An 18,722-nucleotide genomic window follows, 5' to 3' on the forward strand; every position below is an offset into this window, starting at 1 on the left:
TTATTTGAGAACTAATCCTAAAATGGTATCAGAATTTGCTTTAAGTTAAACTATCCATCTCCCCTTTTCTTTCCTGAACCTAAACATAAGGGAGAAAGGATACTCCATATCTTGGATGTCCACAAGACAACTCGGGTACTATCGTGATGAACTAAATCTTTCATTTCTTCAGATCAGTTGTTCATATCATGTGTGGCAAGAAGAAGTAACAAACTGTGTCAAAAGAGACCATTTCCAAGTGGTTGTTTAAGGGCTTTTAGCATTCGACACTACTTCACCACTCAGGGATTACAGATCAAAGAACCACAAGTGGAGTCAGTCCAAACTAAAAAACCCGTAAAAACAAATATCCAGACACAGGAAGGTATGCCACATAAGATGCTGGAGATGAATCAGGCTCAAAAGGAATAATCCAAGCTAAAATGTTTATTAATGCCACAATACAAAAGTAGATAGATGCGTTTTTGTCCGAGTATCCCTCAGACTTCATCAGATCAAACAATTACAGGACAGTTGCTACTGGTATAAATATACCCATTAATTAATACAACAATAATTTAATCCAAGCATTTAAAGCCACATCACTTGAAAGCATAATAAAACATGTTAAAGCTGTACGAGCAGTTAATGTTGAAAACTAGCAAAATCAGATATATCAACCATTGTGATGTATATAATAAATAATATAATGGATTAAAATAGTGGATTTATAAATTTTAATATATATATATATATATATATATATATATATATATATATATATATATAGCACTGATAACCATGTTAAAAATGCAGAATTCCTACTGTTAAAAGTTAGAAAATGTATAGTAAATAGATACATTATCCTAAAAATATACTGCATATATGTACATAAACAAATCTTTAAAACAGTACGAATAATAACATTACAAAAACAAGAAAATTCACATATTTATAGTTTGGCTGATCTGCGTTTGAGTAGGGGTACCAAGGATATATTGTTGTTAAGACCTGGGTGTCTGTTAGATTCCAAATCTATCTTCCAATAAGTTTCCCTGTACTCCCAAGGCCCCCCTCTTAGTTATTTAGGGACAGTTTCAATGACAAAAAAGGAAAAACTGGCATTAGGACATAGTAAAGTATATTTAAAAAGTGCATTGTTAATATTTCCTTTATTGACATCATTCATATGTTCATACATTCTTTGCTTAAGATGTTGTTCAGTTTTCCCAAAATAGAAACTGTCGCAACCACAGCAAGTAACTAAAACAAGGCCTTGGGAGTTACAATTACTGTACGTTTTGGCAGTTAATGTTTTTTGTCTGGATGCAACAACTACTTGTTCTTTGTTAGAAATATATGTGCAGTGGTTACAAGCCCCACACCTGTTAAGTATCCTTCCTTCTATGTGTACAAACCTTTTCATTTTTAGCCAATTCCAAAATGTTCTTGATGTTACGTCCCTTCTTAAATACTACTTTTAATAGGTTTATCTTTTAAATTAGGTAAATCTGTAAACTCTGAAAATGTATCTCATTCTTTCTGTACAATGCTTTTGATTTGGTAGGCATTAGTAGTAAATTCAGTGACAAAAGCTCTGTTATATAATGTATCCAGTAGCAACTGTCCTGTAATTGTTTGATCTGATGAAGTCTGAGGGACACTCAGACGGAAACGCATCTATCTACTTTTTTATTGTGCCGTTAATAAAACATTGAGCTTGGATTAGTCCTTCTGAGCCGGTTTCATCTCCGGCATCTTGTGTGGCATACCTTCCTGTGTCCTGATATTTGTTTTTACGGATTACAGATCAACTTACTAAGTTAGGCATAAAACCTTACATTGTCAGATGGATAGCAAATAGGCTAACAGCCAAGACATATGTTGTCCAGATAGGTGAATCTATTTCTAATAAGAAACCTGCTACTAGTGGTGTGCATAGGGCTCAGTGTTGGGACCCCTCCAGTTTGGTATATACTTCTTTGAAGTGAAGGCCAATGTTGTGGACCTCTGGCTCACCAACTTCGCCGATGAGTGTAAACTGGGGTAAATCATTGAATCCTCAAAGGATGTTGACATCCTACAAACAGGTCTAGAAATGACAAATGACTGGTGCCAAACCCATGGTATGAAACTAAAAGCTAAAAAATGCATAATCACATTGTTCAGTAAATCAGATATCCCTGCAAATTATAATATTGATAGCACACCCCTAAAAGTAGACCCACTGGTGGGGGACCTACGAACACAGAATAGATAGTGGCCTAAACTTTGACCATCAGGAAGCTACAGTACTGAGGAAATCATTCTATGTGGCTCAACTTACAAGTCAAGGCATGGCATCAAGATAAAAGAAAATCATAGTGCCATTGTACTCAGGCCCATAATGGAGTACAATACTCCCTCCAGCGTGTACATAACCAGGCTCCTAAACCAACTGAAGCAACCCTAGATGTTTATCACTAAAAATACAAACCATAAGACATGTCTTAAGCAACTGACTAAAGGCTCTATCCCTTTAATCCGTCTCATCTCGTTTGACAGGTGACTTATGCGTGATCCACAAGGCATTCTCTGATCTAACCAAGATGAAAATGTTACATATTGCAAGAAAATTATACTAGGTTTACGCACTCCATGGACCTGAATCTTATTTGTGACCCTAACAAAACTTGAGAAATTCTCATCCCAAAGGCTAGCTCATCTATGGAATAAACTTCCCAGCTTTGTAAAACAAAGCCCATCCCTCACCCTCTTCAAAATGAATTTGGATAAATGGATAGGGAACCATAAACTGGGAACCATAAATTCCCTCTGAGGGTACTGCCCATATTCCTTATAGACAGAAGCAGTCTGTAAAATGACTCAGGGCTCCAACATCCAAAGACCCACTACCCCAATACTACCCCCATCCCATGCCATCGATTAAGATACAGTATAGTCATATGCTGGGTAATACTAGCTAGACTTGTAAAGGCTCCTGTGCCATTAGCCTAGTAATCAGCTATGAACCTATAAGTGAGATCCCACAAAGGTTTACAATCAACTGAGAAAAAGAAGCAGCACTTTTATACTATCTGACCCCAAGAAGAGAAGTAGAGGATTGCAAAAATCACAAAAATATCCAACCTGCTAATTGACAGATTTGGAGAAAACTTCCACCCCGTCCACACCAGTCATCCCCCAAAGCATACCTGCCACCATTCCTCAGCCTATTATCTCAAGACAGCAAGTCATCTCGGTGCTCTTCAAGGGCAAACACATGGGATCAATGGGACCAGACAACATCCCAGATTGCCTTTTAAACAAGTTAAAACATGACATAGCAGACCCACTTGGATCCCTGTTTAACCATAGCCTGAGAACTGGTTATGTTCCGGCAGAATGGAGGATAGAAACAGTAATCCCGCTGTACAATGGGGGGGGTGATCAAATGACCCTGGAAATTATAGGCCCATAAGCTTGACTAGCCTCATCTGCAAGGCCATGGAAAGAATCATTATAGACCTTGTTAACAAGGACATAGATAATCTCCAAACTCTGGACCCAACCCAGTTCAGATTTGTTAATGGTAGATCATGGCTGTTAAATATGGTCAACTCCTTTGAGAAAGTCATCAAGGCCCTGGCTGAGAGAAAGATGGTGCATACAGCCTATCTTGACCTAGCCAAGTCATATGACACACTCCCCCACTCAGGTATTATACCGAAACTCTCCCAACTGGGAATTAACCCCTACATTACCAGATGGGTAGCCAATTGGCTCACAGAGAGAACTCATACTGTCAAAGTGGGTGACTTCGCCTTTAGCAAAAGACCAGTCACCAGCGGCATACACAGGGTTCTGTGCTGGGCCCCTTACTGTTTGGAATTTACCTCTCAGAAGTCCAAGCAATCTTGGACGGCCGCTGGCTGACCAAGTTTGCTGACAATTGCAAACTGGGAGCAATAAGTTCCACCAACAATGTTAATATACCACAGACATTGTTAACACAGACAATGACTGGTGCTAAAGCCATGGACTAAAGCTAAATGCAAAAAAATGAATTATTAGTATTATTCCCTTTGGGAAAGCTGACATCCCTGCTAATTACATTACAGACAGCACCCCCCCCCACACACACATGTAGACCCAGTGGTACGTGATCTGGGTACTCAGGCTGACAGCAATCTGAACTTTGATCACCATGTATCCACAATAGTAAGGAAAACCTTCTATGCGATACATCTTATCCTTAGATCTAGATCCAATACCTTTAGTTATGTCATAATTCCATTATACTCAGCCCTCATCAGACCAAAAATTTAGTACAATGCTCCTCTTTGCATGTACCTCACCGGACACCTGCAACAACTGAAGAGACCACAATGGTTTCTCACCAAGAAATTACAGGTTACACAAAACAAGTCTTACGTGGAAAGAATGAAAGCCCTGTCACTGTATTCGGTCTCTTACAAGTTGCTGAGGGGTGACCTGTACCCGACTTACAGGGCAGTCTCTGACCCAACCCTGATGGAAATGCTACACATTCGTAAATAAAACTGCAGGAGGGTCACTCGCTCCAGGGATCTTAATCTAGCCTCCAACATGAACAGGTTCACGCTAGGGAAACAGATAAATCTCCCAGAGACTGCCACTTCTCTAGAACAACCTTCCAATTCTCATGAAACAGAGCCCTTCCTTGACCCTCTTCAAACACAACCTAGATAAATGGATGGGTGACCACAAATTCAATCCTGGGGTGATGCCTACATCACTCCTGGACAGAGGAAGTTGGTATTACCTTCCATAGACCTTTACCTCTGTGAACTTCACTCACCTAGCCACTGACAATTGGGGCAACTCAGGATACACATAGCTAGGCTTGTAAGAGCTCTAGAGACTTTAGCCTACAAATCTTCTGTGAACCTATAACAAAAAGTAATTTTTACTCATTATTGAGAAGTGTACACTGTTGGAATCTACATGGTTACACAATCAACTAATGAAGCAAAATAGTATTAATATCCAATTCCAGATGGGAAGACAGGATCTTCAGAACTCACAAACATACTTTATTAAAAAAGAAAATCAGGATTTTGTCACTCACCCATATCCAAATAAGCTTACACTAATGACAATGCATTAGATATGGTACAGAATGGAAGTGCATCAAGGAGCTGTAGGCACAGTTATATAGCCGAGGTGAAAATAGCAAGCAGGGGGGGGGGTGGGAGGAAGTTACTTAGGGAAGGGGGGGTTGTAAAGGTAGACAGGTAGGCAGAGGAAGGGCTTTAAAAAGCCAGAAGTAGCCAGGCAATATCTCTTTTCAACAGCAGAGCAGGACAGAGCATAACAAGGAGAGAAGCAGCATTGGTACACAGGAATGAACAGGAGACGCAATGGGGAAAGTAAGCAACAAAGAAACAGTGATGAACAAGACTCAGTGAATTCCTGTAAACAGTTCAGCAGCATCTGGAAATAATGGGAATCACTAAGGCTTCAAACTTGAGTGTACTATACAGTAAATGAAATTTGGTTAATTTATTACACACACACTTATTGTAAGATATTAGCTGTATTAAAAAAACAGTTGATGCTTTAGTGTGAAGTAAAGCATGTGTTGGTTAATTATTAGAGAGTGAGAGTGTGTGTATTTACATAAGTGTAAGTTATACTCAGCTGGTGCCTAGTGAAGGGTAAATCAGGCTTGGTTCACTAATTGGTGGGTGCATAGTACAAGGTAAATTATGTTTGGTTAATTTTATTTAATAACAGGAAAAAAGGGAAAAAAAGCTGTTTACTAGATAAACCTAATCTTGGTATTTTAGGATTTACCAAACAGTTGCAAGTAATTAATGCATAAATGGTTATTATTGAATAGAAATATTTCACTACATATTGTATGTACACCAAAGTTTAGGTAACCTTTCTGAAAATTCTTTAGTTAGGACCAAATGGCAGAAGTAGCTATGAGGGAAGGCTCCATAACAACCCCCATTCCAACAAAACCAAAAGCACATGCCTTGTAATTGATAACCCTGTGGATTGTTTGTGGTTTATTTATTTACTTGCATGCTAACATTTACTTAATACATATAGAAAAAAAAACAGAAGAAGGATGCTGGCAACCCTGTGGCAGGTAGTAGAATATTGTACCCATTTTGGCATTGTTATAGAACAGTACCGCCTCAGTCTGTGTAGAAGTGTGCGCGGCTTGTGTGATTGACATGCCAAATGGCTGTGATGTATGCAAAGGATGCATGATTTACTGCCATGCAGACTTAAAAGTGACATCATGCATACATTGGTAGCTGATTGGCAGATATTGAAATCACTAATGTGCACATGGGTTCTGCCAGAGACAGATGTTATTACTTTGCCTTGGTCCACATTTTACAGAGCCAACAGGCTACTTGCGGTTAGCATTAGGGTTAGGAACATTACAGTTAGGATTAGTGACATTAGGGTTGGGACATTACAGTTACGGTTAGGATTAGTGACGTTAGGGGGACAGAAAATAAAGACCTGTGATTTTAGTAAGATTCCAGACCTCTAAATTTTTATGACTATTGCACAAGGCAACAATCTTTTCTGCTCCTCCTAAACTAAATTATTTTCTGCAGCAAGTTACAGCCGATTAACAAAGAAACACACAGAAAGATAAGAGGCTGAGCTGTATGTTGTCTGCTACCATTACTGCCTAGTAGTACTTAAAACTAAACAGGAAAACAACTGCCTGCAAAGACTACTTATAAAAGAGTTACAATGGTAAAAAAACTAACTTCAGCACAATAGACATTTTTCTTCAAAAGCTAAATTCAGTGGGGAAAACAGTTGTCACGTACATGTCCGTTGGAAAACTTAGGAAGCCAAGTCTCCAATACAAACAGAATCTTTTTGAATAGCGGATCTCTGCAGGCATTTGACAGAAAATGTCAACTTTTCCAGCTGAACTTTATGCTATTCTGCAGGGAATTTTGTTCAAGCAAGACACAAAAAACAAGAAGCCGTTCTACAGCCAAAAGAATTACCAAAGCAAAAATCACAACATAAACCAAAACTGAATATATGGGTTAAGGGTAGTTGTTCCAGTTACAATGCTGTTTTTTTACCATTATTGAATTGTAGTGCCCCCTTGAGCTAACATGGCAAATACCCAATGAATATTCATGAGGTTGGTGAAGACACCACAGTGAATAATAATTCATTATCCGAAAAAGTCACCAGGTGTTGGGTGGTGGACAGGGTTTAAGCGGTACTTGCTACTGTGTACCTGGGGAGGTACTGTTCTACAACACTGCCCTGATTTCAACTTTATCTATGTTAACTTCTTTAGAAAAAGCAGGAAAAAGGTAATGGGCAGTGCACAGACCTTGTCAGAGAAGGCTAGACTATTTCAAGTGAGGGCAACGCTTTTAACTTATCACATTGTTTTGATTCTACTGCGGTGGTGGTGCTGCGGTAGCGTTGTCGCCTCACAGTAAGACGCTGTCCGGTTCGATTCTCAGCTAGAGCGTCTTCTACGTGGAGACATGCATGAATGGGCATACCTTCATTGAAGGTTGTGCATCAGGGCTGGTAACTCGGCACGTAAAAATCAACTACCAAACATTAGCGGACCGGAGTTCCGCTGTGGCGACCCCTAACCGGGAAAAGCCGAAAGACAACAACATTGTTTTGATCTACTGTTTATTCCTGTAAAGCTTCGTGGAGGAATAGAGAACAGTTTTAAGGCATAATCCCGTATAAGGAAGGAGGGAGAATTACAAAACAAAAAATGCAAAATATTTAATTTTAGCTGCTAATTTCAAGATATGATCTTGGTTCATGGCTGTAAAGGTTTTTGTAAGGGCAGTAAAACTAGTTTGTTAGCTTGTCTTTTTCATCCCTTCCCCCCACAGTTATTAGATTTTATGGCGGGGGGGGGGGGATTGAATGCAGACAAAACAGATAGCATTAGGCAATTTATGAAAAGGTTATATGGCTCTCCACATACAGTTCCTGAGGGAAATGTTTTAGAGGTTTATCTTAGTAATTTCTGGGAACTGTAAATTCTGGGAACTGTAAATGCCTTCCGTTGTAAAACTTTCCTAGCAATCACTATTAATTCATATATTATTGTAAGTTTAGTTTATAAATCTGCAAACACACTAATATATAGGATTCACGTCTGTTTGTGGCAAGAATTCAAAAATACAGAACAAGGAAGCTTAGTCAGGTAAAAGCAAATGCTTCTCTAGATTTACATAGAAATCTAGTAGGCATGTATATATATATATATATATATATATATATATATATATATATATATATATACACACACACATACACACACACACACATTTTTTTTTTCAATCTGATAGAATGAAGGTCCTCTATGTCTTGATGCAGAAAGTTGCAGCATATATCTCAACTTCTTCATGGGTTCATAGGTAGGTACTAGGCTATTGGCCCTAGGGCCTATATAAGCCTAGCCAAAAAGGTACCCCTGTCGAGCAGAGACACAGAGGTGATCCCCAGGGTGAATTTCCTATTTCTCATCCAATCATCAAGATTTTTCTTGAAGAGTGCTAATGAGGAGCTTTGTTTGATGTAGATAGGTAGTTTGTTCTAGAGTATGGGAAGTCTCTGGGACAGGAATCTATCCCTCCACAGGTTCTATTTACTGTGGTGACAAGGTTTAGGTCCCTAGAGTGTGTAGCTCAGAGGGATTGGGGTTCCTCTAAGTGGAGCAGGTCCAACAGCTCTGGGCTTGGCATAGCTTTGTACATTAGGCAGAGATCGCCTCTGAGTAGGCGATATGTGACGGAGTAAAGCTGGAGTTTTTTGAGATGGTCTGTGTAGGGCATCTGTTTGAGGCCAGTAATCCTCTTTGTGAGGTATTTCTGCAGCCTTTGCAGTTGTTGTAGATGTCTTGTGAGGTACATACCTATAGGGCCACTGTATTCTATAATGGGTCTAATAAGTGACAAGTAGAGGGGAACAATGACCTCTTTTTTCCTGGATGAGAAACCTTTTGTGATGAAGTCATGGTTTAGGAATTGTAGGCAAAGCCAAACTTAATGGAGACAAAAGCCAAAATCAGGAGAATATAGAAGTATTAAAAAATATCCAATCTAATAGAATGAAGGTTTTGTGTGTCTTGACCTTGAAAGTTGCTGAATACTTCTCAACTTCTTAGTTTAAGAATTCTGGACAAAAAAAAACAGAATCAGGAGAATTTATAAGTATTAAGGTAATGCATTTCACAGTTAATAGGACCACAGCTACTGCATCAGTATGCATTGCCTGTGCAATAAGAAATAGGAAACTGTAATATCTGGCATTATTGACTAGCTGTGGTCATCAGTGAAATATGAGACAGTCAAACTTCTAGGAGGGACAAAAAAAAGTGTGGGGGGATCTACTTTGCTGTACATCTCTGTGTTGTTATGCAAGTTGAGACATACTGGGCCATAATGTTTAGCTTATTGTATGGTGAATGCTACTCCACAAGTGACTTAAATTGTCACATTTTTTAAATTACTTGTCTATTTAACTGCAGATATTTATTTGGAGCTCTTCATGGAGCAAGAGTCAGGACTACATACATTCTGGTGATCTGCCCACTTTTTGTTAGCAAATGGGTAGATAAATAATTGTATGGTGTCAGCTTTAGTTATCTTATTTTACATTTGTTTACCGGGAAGGTCTGAGTGGACAGAGTTGTCTGTTTTTAGCGGCGGCTGGGGAGAAAAGCTCCAGAACAACTGCTAACATACTATATATAAGATATTTACACATTCAGTTATAAAAATATAGCATCATTAGTTTAAGCAAATAAATGACATTTCAGATCAGCAGGCAAGCACAGCTGCACTTTGGTCAGATTTTGCAAATGAGTAAATGAAGACTAAGCTCTCATTTGGAATGGTATCTGAAGTAATAATAAGAAGAATTCATGTTTTTTAGCAAGCTGCAGCAAACCAAGGACACATTTTATAGTTCTGAAGATAGAAGTTTAAAGTAGTGCAATACACCACAGAGACTTTCAGAAAGGAATGCAAACTTAAAATTATTTTTCTGCCTATAGTCTGAATACTTGACTTAGAAAAATCAGGGTAGCAATATGGACTAAAACTGCTACAGCCTATTTCCTTGGTGGAACAGATTGGGACTGTTTCAATAACAGTTTTATTGCCTCTGAAGGAATTGCCATGGTTAGTGACAGCCACATTCATAATATTGCAGCAGATCTGAACAAGGGTAGAGAAAGTAGGCAGACTGGTATTAAGGAAGGCTTGATAAGACAGTAGCAGCACTTGCAGTATAGTTCAGTGGGGTACCTGCTGGGGTCTACTTCAGTAGACTGAAATCCCACTTACCTGACTTTTAAAATATTGAGATGACAAAGCCGAAACTCCACAATACCTACATCCCGGAACACCAACATTTCACTCCAGGTAGGTAACCGCTTGGCCACCATTGTGAACTTTGTCCCTTACCGTTGCTGTAGTGTGATAGAGTTGGTATCTTTAGTAGTACGGGTGGGGTATGGCTGAGTTTAGTTTGCTTCAGTTTTCATCTGTTTTTCATGTTGGCCAAGTGGTTACTTACCTGGAGTTGAAAGTCGGTGTTCCGGGCGGTTGTTCTTCTGAGTTGTCAGCTTTGTAGTCTCTGTTATTAGAAAGGCAGGTAAGCGGAATTTCGGGTTTGTGAAGTAGACCTAACTGCTGCAGATACATGGCTGAAGCCCAGCACTGGTCAGTGGGGTGTAGGTTTGATGGTTGAAACATGATGAGATATTTAGTTGAAGTGCATCTAAGCATGTGTTTTATTGGGTTAAATGCAGAAAAAGATGATCCAGGAAACTTATGCCACACAGCTTTAGTTGGTGGGCATTAATGCCAAATTATGGCATAAACTGGCTAACAAAATAAAGGATTGGCAGGGTTTAAGTTTAATCATAAGTGCAATTAAATGACACCTGTTTGGCAGGCACAGACATATTTACTCCTGGAGGTGAATCTAAACCCGGAAAGGAAGTGGGTTTCCTAGGCCTATAAAGGCTGGGAAGAGAAATTAATTAATAAATAAATAAATATGAAAGTCCAGAGTGAGAAATATGTCACAGGTTTGGAAATATCCTGATACTGAAGGGGACACCACTATAGGGTTGTGGCACATCTGGTTCTTACTCAATGGCCACGATTGGTAGTAATGCACTGAAACAGTAGAAACAATTCTAACTTAGGGTTTGCAGCAGTACTTTGAATAAATACTGCTATCCCAACACTCCAGAGTTGCTCTTTACAGGGAGCTTCACAATGAGACCCTTAAATGACTTTATGCCCGAGTGGTTGAGAATAAAGCAGTTCAAGGAGCAAAATGTAGTGGTTACAAGGTGGAGTGTTACGTCACTTTCCAGTACAGTTGGTGGTTCAGTGTTTTGCAGAAGCTAAGAAGAGTTAACAAGTTTCAGAGGGTAAACACAACAGAGCCTTTATTAATAGCACATAGATGCAACATAACATGAATTACTATGCCATTTGTCAAGTAGAGTTACTGATTTAACAATTTACAGGTATAACAGGTGGCATCCATTTCTGAGAGGCATTTGAATGAGAAATTAGAGTTCTGATTTAAGGAATTGTAATGAGTATGCTTTGCCTGGGGAGGGGTGCAGGCATCTACTTAGCTGGGGCAGTACATATCTGGGTGATAGTTGCAGGAAAAGCACAGTATGTTGTAGGGCACAATATGAGAGTAGTAAGCATGTGTGGAGAGGGACTAGCAATACAGGGCAAGAGACGAAGCTGCAATGTTTTACATGTTTCATTATATTTTGTTTATATCTTATTTATCGAGTAGAACAATGATCACAAATGACCCAATGTCAGGCTTAGTCTAGGTTGTACATCAAAACCAAAGTTGTACATCTACATGGCACTAACATATAAAAATACAGAAAACTGTACATATACACAGAGGTAAAAATACACTACATGAATAGAAGAAACTGCATTTACATGGAGGTTAACAATCATTGCAGTGAAACAAATGCTTTAAAGGTACAAAAAAAAACAGTTTGTATGGACATGAAGGTGGCACAACATACAACATATTCTATGAGGAATAATGCTATAGCAGACTCCATTTCTCATTTTCAGTGGGACAGGTGCAGGCAATTGTTGCCAGCAGCAGACCCAATGCCACAACACCTTTGGTACATGACAATGGATATGAGGCATGATAGAGAAAGCACTACATCCAACTACATGAGTACAGTATAAGAAATGTACTGTCCATTTTACAGAAATAAGGGCTGACACAGGATGGCAAGTAAAACAGCCATTACCTATACCACAGCTATTAAGTTAAATGTTTAGTTTAAAAACATTGAGCATGTCTAGGTGAAGTCCTGGTGCACATATGGAACCAATAAGTTGGTACCAAAAGGTGCAAAGGTGGCAGGGCACCACGCAAGCATTTGCAATTAGAAAAATGCCAGTGTTGGGAAAGAAGGGAGGTCAGGAGAGAGAGCAGATGTGCATTATGGTTACCACCTGTCCCTCTGAGTGGTACAGTCCCTCTTTGGGCAGTTGTGTCCTGTGGAAAAACTAAAAAATGGCAAATGTCCTGAGATTTTTAAGAAAAAAATTATTTCCCAAGTTTTCTTTAATAGTTGAATAAAACAGTAATCTTGGATCTGAAACACCTAAATGTTATGTGAACTAGCATAAGCAACTCAAATGCTACAATAATAAGTTTCTATTATGGCAAAAAAGTGAAGTTCTGTGCTTTGCATTGGCTGTGGGTAAGATTTGTCCTGCAAAATCTCATGTTTCTATAAAAAATGTCCCACTTTGGGCATTTGAAATGGTGGCAACTCTAATGTGCATCAGCCATCAAGCTGAGTAATTTTTCTTGGCTATATAGATATGAGAGAGGTTGGAAGTATGAACCGTGGCTGTTTCAGACAGTACACTTTACAGCATTTTGTGGCTCATTCTGGATAACTGAGATAGTGCAATGCAAACCTTCCACGGGTTCTAGAGATCAGTTATAGTAAGCTAGAGTCTGATAGGTAAGAGTTCACATGAGGAAGATTAAATTGGACTAGCTAGGAAAAGTAGTATGACACAAGCTCAAGCCTCCAAAGGATAGAGGGTAGGACATAGCATGCATCCGAGTGGTGACGCACTGTTCTTGTGTCACAGAAACTGTGCTCCCTTATCTAGTTACCAATTCAGGGCAGCCCTGAAAAAGCCATAGCTGGCATTTAACATTAGCAAGTTAACAACTCACTCCTTCAGAATAGGTGCAGTATCACATACCCATGCAAAGCAGCATCAGAAATTGAGGTACTTCACTTAGATCACAGATCGCAAGCTTACAGAAGATATGTCAGATCATGAGTAATCAGCATTCTCTTTTGCAGGCATCATAAAGCAGCTAACAGAGGTGTGGATTCTGAGGCATTCTTTTATGTACCATGCAGCCAGAGAATTGGGTGAATCTTGGCGGAACCTGGGTTCAAAAGAGAAATGTGGGTTTGTTGGCTGAGGAGGAGAGGAATACAGTGGTGGCAGCTTTAACACAGTATTCTGAGTCATTACATGAACCATGTTTAACTGCATTGCATAGGGGGGGGGGGGGTAATGTGACAAGCAGCCCATTGTTGAACCTCAAAAAAAAAAAAAGTAAATAAAATTTGTCAATGGTCCAGGCAGATTTGAACATTAAACATGTGCAATCGGATATAATTTTCCAAGACCAGTCCAGCAAGGAGCAAATAAAGTCAGAGCAGTGCAAAGAGTTACGAAGTTGATGAAAAGATTCATAGACAACAGGTAAGAGAACTACTGCAACCACACAAATATCAGTTCACCAGAACGGTACAGAAATGGAGTTCACTTGTCATATTCAGGAACAATATGATTTATAGAAAACCTTAAAGGAATGACTAAGTTAGCAGATGTACTTCGAGGAAAATGGCATGTTGGACAAACAATCTTCCTGTAGCGGAACAGCAGACTTGGAAAACTAAAATTGCAAAGCAGTGTGCTTAGCCTAGAGAGGGGTGCAGGCTCAGACAACTTGGCCCTTGTCTGGATAGGTCACCAAGATCCCCTGCAGCCACTGGTATCTAGCTGAAAGGTGACAGGGGACTGTCAGTGTTAGGCTGCAGATCCCTTCAACCATTGCTGTTAGCTGCGCAATTACTGGACTATGGTGGTATGTTATGGCCTGGTTGATTGGTTTTCAATTTCTTCTAAGTTCTGCCATTTACACATCTGAATATTCTATTTCTTCTAAGTTCTGCCATTTACACATCTGAATATTCTTGGCTGGCACTGACTTATTATCTGACATTGATCTGATATGACTGGCATAATACATGGCTGCTGCCATGTCTTCCAAACTGTGTGGTGTGATTTGTAAAATTGTGCATACCAAGGCCATAAATTCCCAACTTAAATATGGCACGTGGCCTAAAAATTATAGTCAGTCTTCATGATACAACAGTAACATTTTAATGCAATTAATTTCCTCACTTTCTCAAGTTTCATCTGAGTCACATTTACATCTTGCACACTTCGTGCCCAATAAAAATGATACTACAATGGAGAATATATTTCACGGAACCTGCACTAAAACCTTTGGGTGAAACGGTATTTGTGATTTTCAGAAACGAGCTACTCCAGGAAGCATAAAATACATTTCCTCGTTTAACATACGGATACCACACAGTTAAAAAAAACGGAACAGAAAATGCATTAAAATATGCCCTGACACCGATTTGGGGGGGGGGGGGTTACTAACCAGAACTATGGGGGTGATAGAGATAAACCTACTTGCTCAACACTGATAGGCAAATGCCTCATAGCTCTCAATCTTCCATCTCCAAAAGGAGGAACACTCCGTCTCATAATGGGGAACAATAGGGCAAAACGTGGAACACTAACAACTAGGAAGCTCATAGAAGTTAAAATGTGACATTTTTACTTTCATATTAGTTACACAATTCGGCTCTTATTTATTATAGATCTTCTTCTTTCGGCTTTTCGCGGTTAGGGGTCGCCACAGCGAATACCTTGTCCGCTCATAATTGGCAGTGGAGTTTTACAGTGCCCAACCTTCCACAGAAGGTACACACTCACACCTAGGGCCAATTTTAGTGTATCCAATGCACCTACAGCATGACTTTGGGATGTAGGAGGAAACCCACGCAACCACAGGGAGGAGATAAAGACTCCGCACAGAAGGCACCCCAGCCGAGGATCGAACTCCCGGAGAACCTCTTGCTTTGAGGCGGCAATGCTAACCACTGCACCAACCGTGGTCGACCTCTCATTTACTATAGATATCAGTTAAAAATTATAAATATTGAATGTGTAACAAACCCTTTCAATGGGGAACTTAGAGGAACATTAACTTTTAAGACCTCAAATGAGGTACGGTTCTCGTAATGAGGTACACTTCAGAGCTATCCATTCACGTGTGCTAGTCATTGTAAACGTAAGCATGCTTCACTATATAAACGGTTATATCTGTGAATTACGAATTTAAATAAACAAATAGCAAGTGTAGTGTCAACCAAGCCTACCTACAACTACGCTACGGCTGGTATCAAAAGTAAAATGTCGCCGTTACATGCAGTTATCGGTGCTGAAAGATGAACTTCCCGAAATAAACTAAAGCGTAAACATTTCTCAGCAACTGTTACGCCATATGTAACTGGCGAAAACATTAAGTATCCACCGTGCTTCTTCTGTCAGACTATGGAATTTACGCTCGCTGCACTGAATTTTCGCCGAAGTCAACAAAATGCCTGCAGGACAAGTTATTCATTTCCCCCACCATAACTACAGACTACGGTTTACTAGCGCCCAAGCTATATAAAAAAAATCTGATACATACAGCTACCCTGAACTACTTACTGAACGTGTTTACATGAAACATATAGCATTATAACATTAGATTAAGTACACGTATACATAACAAATACAATACCTATGAAAAAAATGAAGAATTGTTGTAATAAATGATTGGCCAAAAAGAATCACAGGAACGTATACGTCACGTTTTCTTCTGTGGTTGGCACGGTCAAAGTTCCGTAAAGTAAACTTGCTATAGGCTGCAAGTAATCACGTGTATAAAGATGTTGGAGGCTTTAGTGGTTTTCCTTTAGCGACGTGGGATGTTTTGAACGATTTATAGCACTTATGATATTATTTCTTTGAGCAAACTGAATAGACTTTGCACTAGACAAACCTATACATGTGGTTCAATTTTTTTATAAATATGTTTGGTGAATTCCTCATACATGTATGGTTTGGATTGGAGGGGAATCAAGTTTCTAAATAACGACAGGCATTTGAGTTTCAGACTTCACTCTTTGGAATATACATGTTAATTGGGTTGCCACCTTTTCAAATGGCCATAGTGGGACATTTGCAGGACACGCATCGGGGTTTACAGGCCGACACATACCCACGGTCAGTACAAAGGATATAACTTACTTTGGTCCTAAATAAAGCCTTATTCTTGTAGCACTTTAGTTGCTTATAATGTTTCTTGTAACATTTACGTATTTTAGATACAGGAATAACTATTTAATGCAACTATATATAATATATGGGACATAATTATGTCCTACAATCTCAGAACATTTGCCCTTTTTAATATTATTTGTCAGGACACAACTGCCCAAAGAGGGACTGTCCCTCTCAAAGTGGGACAGGTGGTAACCATACATGTTAAAGCAAAAGTTGCCATTGAGCACTAATAAAAATCTGTCCCTACTTTTAGACTTTTGCCACCACCAATTTTTGGCTTTGTCCAGATTTCTTGCGCTAAGAGGTTGAGAGGAAGTTCAAGCATACCTTTGTAGTAAAGGAAGTACATCTGATTATCTCTGAGAAATATTGTCTTTTTTATTCCAGAACAATATGTCTGCATTTGTCTAAGTAAAGTGTAGCAGTGCTACTATAGTTGTCTGCCTAATTCATTAAGGAGGTAGGAAAACTGCTCTAAGAACAACGTTTGTTATAAATGTAAGGAACAGCTAACAGTTACATAAACACATGGGAAGGACAATATCTGGAGAAAGGTGTACATTTTCAAATGCAAAGCAGGTTGAGGGGCAATGATCATATAAGATTGTAAGAACAGAGTGACATTTTCCTGGCTAGAATCCTGCTTAGCAGTTTCACACACTACATAAAATTTCTAAGTGCGCATATACACGCACTATTGTAAAACGAATAGCTGCTTAATAGTAAGTTTTTCACTGCAGCTGGATGGATGTGCAATGCAGCCTTTTAAATATGGCTAGTACAGCTTAGGTTCGGTACAGGTCTATATTAGCTCATCGAAATACATATTTGCCGAATACGTATTCATCGATGGCTAAACAGCAAAATTCATTACAGCAAAGCACAGAATTTTTCACAGGGTTAAGAACCAATGGGCCATTACCACAACTTTGCCCTTTTCCCCAGCATAGTGCAATCTCAGAGTTGGTATATATATTTATGTATAGTTATGGAAGGGTAAAGCCCCCCACTTGGGTGGGTTTGATTTAGTGCAGTGTGTGTTCTATAGTGGTTGCTAACCCTGGGAAAAATGATATGGTTCGCTGTAATTAATTTTGCTGTTTAGCCTTCGTTGAATAGGTATTCAACAAATATGTATTTCGATGAATTAATACAGACCCAGTTTGTACATCAAACACCTAAAGTGGTGTCCCCTGCTGGAAGATTGCACACTTGATTTATTTGTATTTAGTCAAAATGTTGGTGAGTATCCCCTCCTGTCACGTGGGGGACTGGGTTCGATTCCCCAATGGGGAGGAAATAGCTTTGGGTGGTACAGTGGTGTAGTAGATAGTGTTGTTGCCTCACAGCAAGAGGTGCCTCAGTTCAATTCTCGGCTGGGGTGCCTTTTAGATGGAGTCTGCATGTCCTCCCTTTGTTCACATGGGTTTTCTCCAAATGCTGTAGTTGCTTCCTACATTCCAAAGACATGCAGTAAGTGGATTGGACACTCTAAATTGGCCATAGGTTTGTGTGTGTGTGTGTGTGTGTGTGTGTGTGAGGGTGTGATGTGGAAGAACTAAGGTGGCAGAGATAGCCATTCCTGTAGTGTAAATCTTGGCTGTAGATGATTGTCCCTGTTGAAGTGACACCCTGACCCCATGTGCAAAAATGGGAAAAAGGGGTTGTGGATAGATGGTTTATCCCCTCAAAAAAAATTTGTGTACCATGGCTTACATAATATACACTTGTATGTGTAACAAACACCTGTGCACCATTAGTTTTCCACCAGAGTGTAGTTTGCAACCCTTCATATGCAATTTATGGAACACCACGTCTCATAGATTCATAGGTTAATATTAGGCTGTGATCCAACGGAGCATTAGTAGCCCAGTCGCAATATCCCATATCATGGGTACCCATTGACATAGCTGATTTATACATATTTTTGACCACTTTCGATGAGGGCTTTAGGGGCTAGACCCAGAGAGTATTTACAATTATCCATCCGTTCTTCTGGGTTATACTTAAGGATAGGCAGGGAGCTACTTAAGCAGTAAATCTTAAGTGGGTGTGGGTATATCAGGATTTTTTGGTCACGAAAGCAAAGACCAAATAAATAAATAAAGCCAATCATGGGTAAATACCGATAGCAACAAGTGGGTTATTGCTATTATACAATTACATTATTTACGAAAGAAATTGCTTACCTTTCTTAAATAATGTCTTTGTATAATGGTG

General features: G+C 39.3%; 1 protein-coding gene across 1 annotated transcript in view; it reads right to left on the bottom strand.

Moving 5' to 3' along the window:
* Positions 1–15,852, bottom strand: part of PNPLA4 (patatin like phospholipase domain containing 4) — a 385,692-nt gene extending 369,840 nt beyond the window's left edge. Inside the window, exon 1 of the mRNA XM_044072459.1 lies at positions 15,551–15,852. The gene's annotated coding sequence lies outside the window, so the exon portion shown is untranslated. The remainder of the gene's footprint in view (positions 1–15,550) is intronic.
* Positions 15,853–18,722: the final 2,870 nt, after the last annotated feature.

The sequence above is a fragment of the Protopterus annectens genome, chromosome 5.part0, assembly GCF_019279795.1.
Source record: "Protopterus annectens isolate FY-2018-M chromosome 5.part0, PAN1.0, whole genome shotgun sequence".
Classification (NCBI taxonomy): domain Eukaryota; kingdom Metazoa; phylum Chordata; order Ceratodontiformes; family Protopteridae; genus Protopterus; species Protopterus annectens.